This window comes from Danio rerio, chromosome 15 (genome assembly GCF_052040795.2).
Source record: "Danio rerio strain M-AB ecotype USA chromosome 15, GRCz13ab, whole genome shotgun sequence".
NCBI classification, from domain to species: Eukaryota; Metazoa; Chordata; class Actinopteri; order Cypriniformes; family Danionidae; genus Danio; species Danio rerio.
This window is the reverse complement of record NC_141035.1, coordinates 38,770,370-38,782,998: the sequence shown is the minus strand read 5'-3', so window position 1 is coordinate 38,782,998 and position 12,629 is coordinate 38,770,370. Positions and strand designations below refer to the sequence as shown.

Sequence of the window (12,629 nt, the reverse complement as noted above, 5' to 3'; positions counted from 1 at the left end):
GTTGGGGGTAATACATTACAAGTAATGCGAGTTAAGTAATGACATTACTTTTCTAAGTAACGAGTAAAGTAACATCACCATAAAAAATAAGTAATATTAGACTTTTTTTTTTAAATAATTAATTAGCTTTAGAAAAATAAATTGCTGAATTAAAATTAAAGTAGTCACAATGAATCATGCAGTCAATGAGAGAATGTGCTAGTTATTTTGAACACATTGAAGAAGAGAAAAAGGGGATTGTCTCAACAAACAGGGGTTTTACTCAAGACAATTTTACGGTCTATGCTCAAGACAAATAGTACAAATCTAGCAAACACATTGCTTTAAACTTAAATAATTTGTATATACGGCATGTATAGTTCTGGGGTCAGGAAGTTCTTAGATAATTCATTCATTTTATTTTTGGCTTATTAGTCTCTTCATTAATCAGCGGTCGCCACAGAAGAATGAACCACCAACTTCCAGCATATGTTTTAAGCATTGGATGCTTTTCCAGCTGCAACCCATCACTGGTAAACATCCATACACACACATTTACACATATGCACTACAGACAATTTAGCTAATCCAATTCACCTATAGCGCATGTCTTCGGACTGTGGGGGAAACCGGAGGACCTGGCGGAAACCCAGGGAGAACATGCAATCTCCACACTGAAATGCCAACTGAGTCAGCCGAGCCTCGAACTAGCAACCTTGCTGCGAGGCGGTTGCTTCCCAGATATTATCCTAAAATATTATTTTTTATGTGTTTTTTTAAATACAGTATTAATTGGGGGTGGGGGACTCAATATTGTAATGCACTACTTCAAAAGTAACGAATATATATATATTCCATATATATATATATATATATATATATATATATATATATATATATATATATATATATATATATATATATATATATATATATATGTAATATTTTCCTAGAGAAATGCTATTTTATGGTCATATCAAATTAATTGATACTATTGACCTTCAATGCGGAAGTCGCTCGTTTTTGTGGTTGTTTTAGAACTTCCGATTCAGTTGCTTATGCTTATGAGAGAAATGAAACTGCAGAAAACGGTCAAACTACTTGCTCTACAAACAAGTGATTGCATGACAAACAAGAAAAAAATAATATAATAATAAAATATCAGTTTGCAACAACAAGCAGCAAAACGAGCTGTTTCACCGTGTAAAAAATGAATGGAAGTGAATGAGACCGGAAGTCTCGAGCCAAAAAGATTGAAATGGCTGCGGCCGCTCATACGCGAAGTAAGGTGAATAGATCTCACAAATGCAAACATTTTGATTTTAAAACCATTTGAATGACTGAACACCTCATCAGACATTTTCTAATATCCAGCATTGGTATTTATGGTTTAGCTTTAGGTAGGTACACTTTTAGCCAGGGCTGCTTTAGCCAGTAGCAGAAGAGCACCTACTTGGGAGGCGGGTATAAAGATAGTAAGGCCACATTTGATTGAGCAATTTTGGGTAACCAATCGAGTAAGGTGAATGTTAAACCAATCTAACGTATGCACAACTTGGAGAATACTTGGCACATTATTTATGTATAACATTTTATTTATCGCGCCTCCCTGCGATTCAGATATGCATATTTTATCACGATAAGGGTCATTTTCGATGAATATTCAGGTATGATTCAGGTATGTTACATAATTGTTTTATAATACTTCGAGATTAAGATGTAAAAGTTTGTGGAGATATAATTATACGAGCAAAAGTATTGTATATTAGATTGTGTTGTAAGTTATTAGGGCTGCCATTGTAACGGTTAACTTATCTCCAGCGTGTGCTTTCAAATGGAGGACTTGGTGTTAGGCTATTTAACATTACTACACGCAGCCAAAATTTGTTTATTCGGACGATAATGGCGTCAAGTTCTGTGTGAGGTTACTTCTGTGAATACAGCAGCCAGTTTACACTGAGTTAAAGTTGGTTTTATATTCGCAGGTTCGTTCATTGACAACTTGAAACATGCAGGGAGCCATGATACTGGAAATATTTAACCTTAAATCACATGGAAGTAACGTTATGACTTATTTAACGTTAGCACTATTTATTTGACTATGAATATAGTTGTACTTTGATCATATGATTTCACTATTTGGAATTTGCAAAAAAAAAATACTTTTGTGAAATTGTATTATTAAGTCTGAATGTGCAAATATAAAACCAGCTTAATTTCAATCCAGTTTGCTTAAATTAGCTTCTTAATTACGGAATCACGGCTATGTGTAGTAAATGCTAACTAAACGTCGAAATGTCACTTATAAACTGTGCATTTAATCAATTCACTTCGCAACTAAAGTCGAGTGTTTGATAGTAATCCTTCTGTAAAATAATTCTAGTCATTATGAAAGTCAAAGTCAGCTTTATTGTCAATTCAATCACATGTACAGGACAGAATCAAAACTAAGTTACTCTCAGACCCTGTAGGTGCCTATAAAATTAAAGAGTTTTTAGAAATAATTTACAATAAATACAATTATACATAAAATGTAATCTAAAATATACATAAAATGTAGTCTAGAAATATACATAAAGAATAAAAATTTGTAAACAATACAATGTACAGTAAGGGCATATGGCAATGAGTGCAAACCAGAGTTGTGCAGATATAAAACAGTGTATATTGCAAAAAGGCTTGTAAACATGATAATTATGATAAAGTGACAGTGTCACAATATATAGAGATAATTCAATAAAAATAAAGGGATAGTTCACCTAAAATGATTATGTAACCTACTCATTATTTATCCTCAAGGTGTTCCAAACCTTTCCCAGTACTGGGTTGCATCTGCGAGGCTATCCGCTGTGCATGCTGGATAAGTTGGTGGTTCATTACCCTGTGGCGACCCCTGATGAATAAAGGGACTGAGCCGAAGGAAAATGAATAAATATATTACAAAATATCCGGCATGGATAAGTCCAGTATAGCAAAGATAAACATGAATGATAGATTTTCTGAACAGTATTCAGGTACAGCATGACGCGGTGGCGCAGTAGGTAGTGCTTTCGTCTCACAGCAAGAAGATCGCTGGTTCAAGCCTCGGGTGGGTCAGGTGGCATTTCTGTGTGGAGTTTGCATGTTCTCCCCGCTTTCGTTTGGGTTTTCCCCCACAAGCTCAAAGACATGCGCTGTATGTGGATTGGGTAAGATAAATTGTCCACAGTGTATGAGTGTGAATGGATGTTTCCCAGTGATGGGTTGCAGCTGGAAGGGCATCCGCTGCGTAAAAACGTGCTGGATAAGTTGGCGGTTCATCACGCTGTGGGACTCATGATTAATAAAGGTACTAAGCCGAAAAGAAAAAAAAAAAGAATGAATATTCAGGTACAGATAAAGTTACAAACCTTATTATTTCTAGTGGCCGAATGTTTACTCTAAAAATCTAAAATGTTGAACAGAATCTAAAATGTTGGGATAGTTCACCCAAAAAAAAAATTTACTCACCCTTCACTTGTTTCAAACATTTATTTATCATATATTTATAAAAATATCTTCTTTTTTTAAACAAGTGAAGGGTGAAACTAACCATAAACTTGTAAACAATGGCGCATGTTTAATTTGTCTGAGTATTATAATGGACAGATCTATCTCTGAATTAGCATTGTGTGTGTTCTAGTGTGGCTGGACGGTTGAATTGAGTCATTAGCATCTGTTTTTAGTGCTATGTTTTTTTTTTTTTTACCTGTATGTCTGTCCTCTTGTTGTGCTTTATTGTCCTGCCTTTTATTTCCATAGAGTCAGGTACTAAACAGGAGAGTCTGGAATTACAGCATGTAGACTGGACTCTAGAGGCCTCGACATATGGAAAGTCTTTCAGAATGTGGAGAGGGAAAGAATGACATGAGTTGTACCTCATCAATGGAGTTCACACAGACATTCCTTCAGCGGGAGCTCAGAGACGACCAGCAGCAAACAAAAGATCCCCTTACCCTGTCTGTGTGTGTGTACGGGGTCAATGGCGTGGGATGTGAGACAACCCAGGTAGATTCAAATTTGTTAGATTTTCTGTTTCTCCCAGATTCTCTGTTACATCGTTTTGTTTTCAATTTTATTCATTACAGTACAATTACTTTTTACAGTTTTACAACTAACACAATTGCATTTGAAGCACTCTGTTGCTTTATTACTTTAAGAAGTACATTCTAAAGTACATTCATTCACTCATTCATTTATTCATTCATTTTCCTTCGGCTTAATCCCTCATTTATCAGGGGTCGCCACAGCGGAATGAACCGACAACTATTCCAGCATATGTTTTATGTAGCGGATACCCTTCCAGTGGCAAACCAGTACTTAGAAACACCCATACATACTTATTCACACACACACATACACTACGACCAATTAAATTTATTGAATTCACCTATATTGCATGTCTTTGGACTGTTGGGGACCCGGAGGAAACCTACGCGAACACAGGGAGAACATGCAAACTCTGCACAAAAATGCCAACTGGTTCAGCTGAGACTCGAACCAGCGATCTTCTTGCTGTGAGGCAACAGTGCTAACCACTGAGCCACCGTGCTGCCTTATTCTACAGTACAGTAATATTTTTAATTAATTTCGTTTAATCTGTCTAACCTTTAGGTTAAACCAAAGTGTTATTTTGAAGGGTTACCATCGAGTCACTTGAGTTCTGTGCTTATTAAATTTATATGACAATATGGTTTTATGAAAGGAATTGTACAATGTATATCACATAATATACAAAACCAGTTTTATTTCTCCATCGAAATGTTACATTTCAAGCCCTGTCAGTATCATCTTTTACTGTACTTATTTTTTATTGGTTAAAATGTTGCGCTCCAAAAGACTTTAATTTCATTTCATTAATTGCAATTGTAAAAATTCATACAATTTAATAATTTATAAATACATTTTACATTCATACATTTTTACAACACACACACACATAGTGGGGGAAATAAGTATCCAACACATCACCATTTTTCTCAGAAAACTAAAGGTGCTGTTGACTTGCAATTTACCCCAGATGTTGGTAACAGCTAAAGAAATCCATATATGAAAAGAAAACAAATCTAATTAGCTTACAAATGAAGTTATGTGTAATAAATTGAAATGGTGCTGGGAAAAACTATTGAACACATGAAGAAAGGGAGAAGTAGAAAGGCAGGGAAAGCCCAAACAGCAGCTGAAATTTCTTAGTAGTTCTTCTGTAGCTCTCTGTCCCTTGTTATTGTAAACAAATATTAGCTGCTCCAGTCCAACATCTACATCACTAGGATGAGGAAGATGAAACCAGAGTGGACATTTAAGCAAGACCATCATCCAAAACACAGCCAAGGAAACTTGCTAATGCTTTCAGGGAAAGAAAATCAAGCTGTAAAATGGCCCAGCCAATCACCTGACTTGAATCCAATAGAAAACAAAAAATAAAGAGATCAGTTTGGATGGTTTGGATTATTCATGCTGAGATAAAAATATACACTATATATATATATATATATATATATATATATATATATATATATATATATATATATATATATATATATATATATATATATATATATATATATATATATATATATATATATATATATATATATATATATATATATATATATATATATATATATATATATATATATATATATATATATATATATATATATATATATATATATATATATATTGTCCAGTATAAATAGGTACACCCCTCTCAGATCTGTCTTTTAAATAAATTTTTATTTTTGATATTAATATATGCAAACCTATAGTATGCAATACAATTTGAAAGTATTTGTGTATACACATTAAATTGGACAGTACCAAAGTCAAAAGTGCAACTAATTAACAAAATAACAACATCATGATGCATAAACTTGTAAAGCCAGTCTAATATGTTAAGGAAAAATGTGAAATAACAAATGTATAATAAGGAAACAAAAAGAATTATAAAAAATATAGAATTTAATTAAAATTGTGTTTTTTTTTTGTGTGTTTTTTTTTTTGCAATACTTAATTTGAACCTTTCTAAATATAGTAGGTGACCACACTCTTATTTTAATGAGTATGACTGTTTATTAAATGCTCTAAAATATATTATATATATTCTCTTAGAAATGTATATGGAAAAAAATTAAGGGGATGTGCTCATATGCTAATTGTTTAAAATTAAAACATGGAAGAAAAACTGATTATTCCTTTCAATTCTACATAAAAGAATTTGATGTAATTTAGTGTACATTAAGTGCACGTAATAATTAAAATTTATAGAATATTTAGTTAATTCCGTGATATACAAGTTTCTACATACAGTATCCAAAATCCTGTGGCGATTTTGGCTTTGATTGTATTTAGTATTAGTGAGATTGGAACATGCTGCCTGGCAAAAGGTCTTGCTTGAGATGGCAGTGTCCTTACTTTCTCCATCCCAGATTGCGAGTGCTCTCATTGGGGACGGTGTCCTCAGATACCCCTCTTTAATTCAATTAGCTTCAGTAAACCATTCTTCTCTGCCATTATCTGTTTCAGATTAGTGCTGCAAAGGTTCAAATCTATTAAATCAACCGTGAATAAAAGCGGATCTGATACACTTTAGACGGATTGATCGCTGATTTGAAATCACAATGATCTGGTTTATGTGAGGATAATCAAATAAAAACAAATTCTTCACCTTTCATTCACCTAATTCTGTTTCAGTACAAGCAATAAATAAATAAATAAATAAATACTAATACCAAAGTTTCTTTAAGGCAAGTCATTTCACTCAACGGCCATCTTTGAAATGCCTCTGTGGGAGTATGCTTGGGCGTTCTGTCTGAATGGGGAAACATTAAATCACCAAAACTGTTTGCCAAACTTTTACATATTTTTACATTCAACATTACACATTTGGAATCACCAATAAAGTTAAACATCTCTCTCATAAGTTTACTTTCTAAATGTTTGAATCAAACAAAATCTGCATTTTTTTTAGGTTGCCCGAGCTAATGTGCATACGCACTTGAAAGGAACGAGATCACGACACCAACCTTATTTATGGCCATGTTACACATTATCATCCTCCAGATAATGCTTCGTCTGAATGCGCTGCTCTTCTGAAGTAATTCACAACTTTTTGATGATGAATCTCCTCTAGAAATGACAGCGACTCTTTATTTACACATTTGTGAGAGCAAAGAGCTTAGAATAACCAAGAGGCGACACTCAATGGAACGTTCCATTGCAACAGCAGCACCCAGCAACAGCCCTGGATTCTGCCATTTTTGGAGTGAAAGTGATCGGCCGTCCATTGAATCTCATTACTTTTGCGATGGCAAGCAGCTGCTTTGTTTGTTATATATCTATTTATAAAGTGTATTAAAGCTGAGATACAACCTGAAAGATGACAATACAACACTTATTATCACAATCATCAGCACTTTTAATAGTTTATTTTACAGACTTATAATATGCTGTTGTTCTAATGGAGTTTTCATTCCAAAATGGCCGCCGCGTATCCTAGTGGCTGTTTCCCAAATTACACTAGCGTGTCGCCTCTTGGTCATTCTAAGCTCTTTGGTGAGAGTTTGACTAGTTGGGGTCATGTGATGTGCGTTTGACAGAACGAACTGTACCACGTGTTTATTTTAGATTTTTTAACAAGTTGATATTCAGTTGCTATGGCTTTTACCGTGGTTGTTTATCAGTTACTATGCAGTTGCATTGTTTTGTTTTTGGTGAGTTTCTTTTCAATAAATATGGAATTTACAGTAGTTGTTTATCCAGTTGCTAGAGCGAGCGTGTTTTTTTTAGCAAGTTGCTTTGCAGTTCCTTTAGTGTTAATAAAGGTTTAGTGAGTTGCCAATCAGTTGTCTGGAGTAGTTATGAATATGCTACACAGTTGCTAGCGTACTTAGTGTCTTTTTAATTGAGTTGCTATGCTGTTGTTAGGTTGTCCAGAGTAGATTGTAATATGTTACCAGTTACTAAGGTGGTCGGGTTGGTATTTAGTAAGTTGGGGGCATGAGTAAAAATTTTTTAACAAGTTGATATTCAGTTGCTTTGGCATTTACAGTGGTTGTTTATCCAGTTGCTAGGGTGATCGGCATGTTTTTTTTTTTTTTAACAAATTGTTTTGAAGTTGTTTGGGTGCTTATAATGGTGTTTAGTGAGTTGCCAAGCAGTTGCTAGGGTGTCTAGAGTAGTTGTTAATATACTATGCAGTTGCTAGGGTGTGTAGTGTATTTTTAGTAAGCTGGTATGCAGCTTTAAGGTTGTTCAGGGTAGTTTGTAATACATTTCCAATTACTAGGGTGTTCGTTTGGTATTTTATAGGTTGCGGGGTGATTAGATTGGTTTTTAGTAGAGGTTTAAAGAAGTTGATAAGGTTCAGTTACGATTATCATGCCATCGAGGCGGTTCAATTGGATATCTCGGTGCATCAGGGTTAGGCATGGGCCGATATAGGATTCTGACGGCATGATAAGCTTGGATAAAAATATCATGGTTTTAAGGTTTTCACGGTATTGTGATTAATGCTCTAAAATGTATTCTTTTAAAATGTCTGGGTAAAAAAACAAAAACTTTTCCCCTTTGAACACAATATGTTTAATTTTGAGAAACATTTTAAATATTTTGGATCAATAAATGTTTCAGGCTTAATGAAGACAGCAGAAGTCAATAATTCATTTAGTTCAAAAACAGTTTTTTTTTTACAAAATAAAACGGCATCTTTTTTTGCTGCTTAATTAAGGGTGAGCCTTCTAAAATAATGATCGCCAACAAAATGACTATTTTAAACTCACCAGTGAAAGGGTTAATACCGGAAGTAAAGCAGCAATGGTATAGTTACTTTGCACTTTGCATTGCAAGACTAAAGACCTGTTTTTTTTTCACTGCTTTTTTTTTTTGATCATTCATTTTTCGTCATGTATGTATTGCTGCACTGCAAAAAAGCTTTTCTTACTTAGTAATTTCATCTCGTTTCCAGTCCAAACGTCTAAAAAATCTTAAAGACTAGACAGGCGTAAAATGGCATGAGAAAATTAGGTGATGCTTAACTTCTGTTTGAGATTATATCTCATTAAAGTTTATTTTTCTTACCCCATTGGCAAATAATTTTGCTTGTTTTAAGCAAACAATCACTTAATTTCGAGAAGTTTTTTCAGAAAACAAGACAATTTCTGATGCTACTTCATGTGTCTTGTATGAATCTTAATTAAAGATTTTTTTTTAGATTTTTGAATTGAAAACAGGACGATTAATCAAATAATCAAAAAATAATCGACAGATTAATCAATTTTTTAAATAATCAATAGTTGCAGCCCTAGACATCAATACAAATTAACCGGTTATGATCTATTACTGAACCGATAATGAATTGATGACGTCTCCACTGCTGTTCACCGAAGAAACAATTAATTTTGACGCTGCTAGTTTTTAGAGTTTTTTAGATATTTGGATTGAAAACAGGACAATTTATTAATTAATCAAATAAATAATCGACAAATTAATTTATTCGTAAAATAATCGTTAGTTGCAGCCCCAGACATCAATACATATTAAGCGGTTATGATCTATTACTGAACCGATACTGAATTGGCCGCATCTGTTCACCGAAGAAACAATTAATTTAATCGGTTATAATCTATTACTGAACCGATACTGGATTTTCCACGTCTGTTCACAGAAGAAACAATTAATTTAACCAGTTATGATCTATTACTGAACCGATACTGGATTGTCCACGTCTGTTCACAGAAGAAACAATTAATTTTGACACCCATAGTTTTTAGTGATTTATTTTTTTTAGATATTTGGATTGATCAATTATTTAAATTATTTAAATCAATTATTTAAAATAATCGTTAGTTGCAGCCCTAGACATCAGTACGTATTAACCGGTTATGATCTATTACTGAACCGATACTGGATTGTCCGCATCTGCATCGCGGTTCACCGAAGAAACAAATAATTTTCACACCTCTAGTTTTTAGTGAGTTGTATGCAGTTGTTAGTTTGTCCAGAGTAGTTTGTAATATGTTACCAGTTACTAAGGTGGTCGGTTTGGTATTTTGTAGGTTGCAGGGGTGATTAAATTGGTTTTTAGGGAGTTGTTATGCAGTTATTTGGTTGTCCAAAACAAGACATAATTTCTGATGCTACTTCATGTGTCTAGTATGAATCTTAATTTAAGATTGTTTTAGGTATTTGGACTGAAAACAGGATGATTCATCAATTAATCCAATAATAATCGACAGATTAATCAATTATTTAAAATAATCGTTAGTTGCAGCCCTAGACATCAATACGTATTAACCAGTTATGATCTATTACTGAACCGATACTGGATTGTCCGCGTCTATACCGCGGTTCACCGAAGAAACTATTTTCACACGTCTAGTTTTTAGTGAGTTGTATGCAGTTGTAAGTTTGTCCAGAGTAGTTTGTAATATGTTATCAGTTACTAAGGTGGTCGGTTTGGTATTTTGTAGGTTGCAGGGGTGATTAAATTGGTTTTTAGTGAGTTATGCAGTTATTTGGTTGTCCAAAACAAGACATATTTTCCTATACTACTTCATGAGTCTAGTATGAATCTTAATTTAGGATTTATTTTTAGATATTTGGGTTGAAAACAGGACGATTCATCAATTTATCAAAAAATAACCGACAGATTAATCAATTATTAAACTAATCGTTAGTTGCAGCCCAAGACGTCAATACCTATTAACTGGTTATGATCTATTACTGAACCAATACTGAATTGTCCGCGTCTGCACCATGGTTCACCGAAGAAACAATTAATTTTGACACCTTAAGTGAGTTGCTATGCAGTTGTTAGTTTGTCCAGAGTAGTTTGTAATATGTAACCAGTTACTAAGGTGGTCGGTTTGGTATTTTGTAGGTTGCAGGGGTGATTAAATTGGTTTTTAGTGAGTTGCTATGCAGTTATTAGGGTGTTCAGTTTGGTAGGTTGCATTTTGTAGTGGACTTGCTATAGCGTTTTCATTCCGGTCTCTAGATTTTGCTCCTGTCTGGCTTAAGTTCATGTCACAAAATTTACAGGTCTAATCAATATAAACCATTTTAAAGAATGTAAACAAAAACAAGGGTCCCAACATATTTCATGTTTTACATTTTCAACTTGTGTAGCTTCTGAGAATCCAAAAAGAGCCACATATTGATAAATGATGTCATGATAGCTGTTTTAACATTAAGATATGATTGACTTGCCTCTTGTTACAGTTAAGATATAGTTTTGTTCATGGGCCAATGCTATGACCACATTGAAATGGTCTATAGTTGAAATCACACCTATCCTCAACAAACCACACAATCTGAGGTAAAACAAATTAAGTCTGAGGCATAAATGGCACAAGGCTGGTTATGGCCCAAAAAATGATTTAAAAGTTCAACTGACAAAGGACAATGAACAATACTGAAACAATGAACCCGACATGCAGTAACAAAGAAAGCTTTTAAAGTCTTTAAGTCCCCCTCCTCCTCACAGACACACACACACACACACACACACACACACACACACACACACACACACACACACACACACACACACACACACACACACACACCTGGTTTATAAAGTGTTTATGTGTAACCAGGTAGCTGACTGACAGGAATGCTAGAGATGTAGTCATGGTCTCTCATTAGGCAGAGAGAATGACAGAGGTCCAATACCAGAACATGCTGACACACAATAGCTTTTTTAAAGCATATGTTTCCAGTGTTGTCTTTATTGTCGGGTGGTATAATCAGATCTGTGTGCTTTGATGTGATAAAGTGTCCTCTCTCCATCACAATCTTGCAGACTTGTGGAAGAATCCACATACGCAGCGGGTTTTAAAGCACTCCGAGAGCAGAGGGTCCCAGCTGTTAACCCAAACACAGTCAAAATCATCTTTCTGTTTAGCTTAATACTATCCGACAGATAAACACAAAGCACTCGTATCAGATATCAACTGTGTAAGTTTACACTGTCTGACAGGGAGACTTGGAGTGTGTTTTCCTGTGCATCAATATTATTTTAGTATCCGTATACTATTATAGTAGTTATTAATATTTTGAAACTGCTTATACTTTTAGTTTAAGAATTTTTAGTACTTTAAACCTGTTTGTTAATAGTAGAAGTCCTCAAGGTTTTAGAATTGTCATGTAATAATCACATTTTATTGCTAAGGATACAAGATGGCATTGAGTAGAATGAGTTAAAACAGTAGTCAATATTTAAAAGTCAGCATTTAAAGGGGACCTATGATACCCCTTTTTACAAGATGTAAAATAAATCTCTGATGTCCCATGAGTGTGTATGTGAAGTTTCAGCTCAAAATACCACACACATAATGTTTTATAACTCTTTGAAACTGCCCCTTTTAGGCATTAATCCAAATTATGCCCTTTTTGGTGACTGTTACTTTAAATTTAAATGAGAGCTCTTTTCTAAAGAGGGCGGAGCTATGAATGCCTATGGATCAGCATAGTGGCAGATGCAAAAGCAAGACTAACGTCCAATGCTAATGAGGGAAAGATCATCACTAATGGGCCGAGCTTTCTCCTTCTGGTGACACGTACAAAGGAAGAATACCAATCAAAGTGTTTCTGCAGACTGTTTTTATCAAGTGTGATTATAAAATGAATAC

General features: G+C 34.2%; 1 long non-coding RNA gene across 9 annotated transcripts in view; it reads left to right on the top strand.

The window, feature by feature from the left end:
* The first annotated feature begins 1,211 nt into the window (after nucleotides 1–1,211).
* LOC141377891 (uncharacterized) overlaps nucleotides 1,212–12,629 on the top strand; it is a 194,799-nt gene continuing 183,381 nt past the window's right edge. For 3 of the 9 annotated variants that reach the window (XR_015509725.1, XR_015509728.1, XR_015509730.1), the window contains exons 1-3: nucleotides 1,212–1,548; nucleotides 1,833–1,939; nucleotides 3,760–4,005. This is a non-coding gene — a long non-coding RNA (uncharacterized LOC141377891). Of the gene's footprint in view, nucleotides 1,658–1,832; nucleotides 1,940–3,759; nucleotides 4,006–12,629 lie in introns of all 9 variants that reach the window. The other 6 variants (XR_015509723.1, XR_015509724.1, XR_015509722.1 and 3 more) reach the window with 5 other exon arrangements.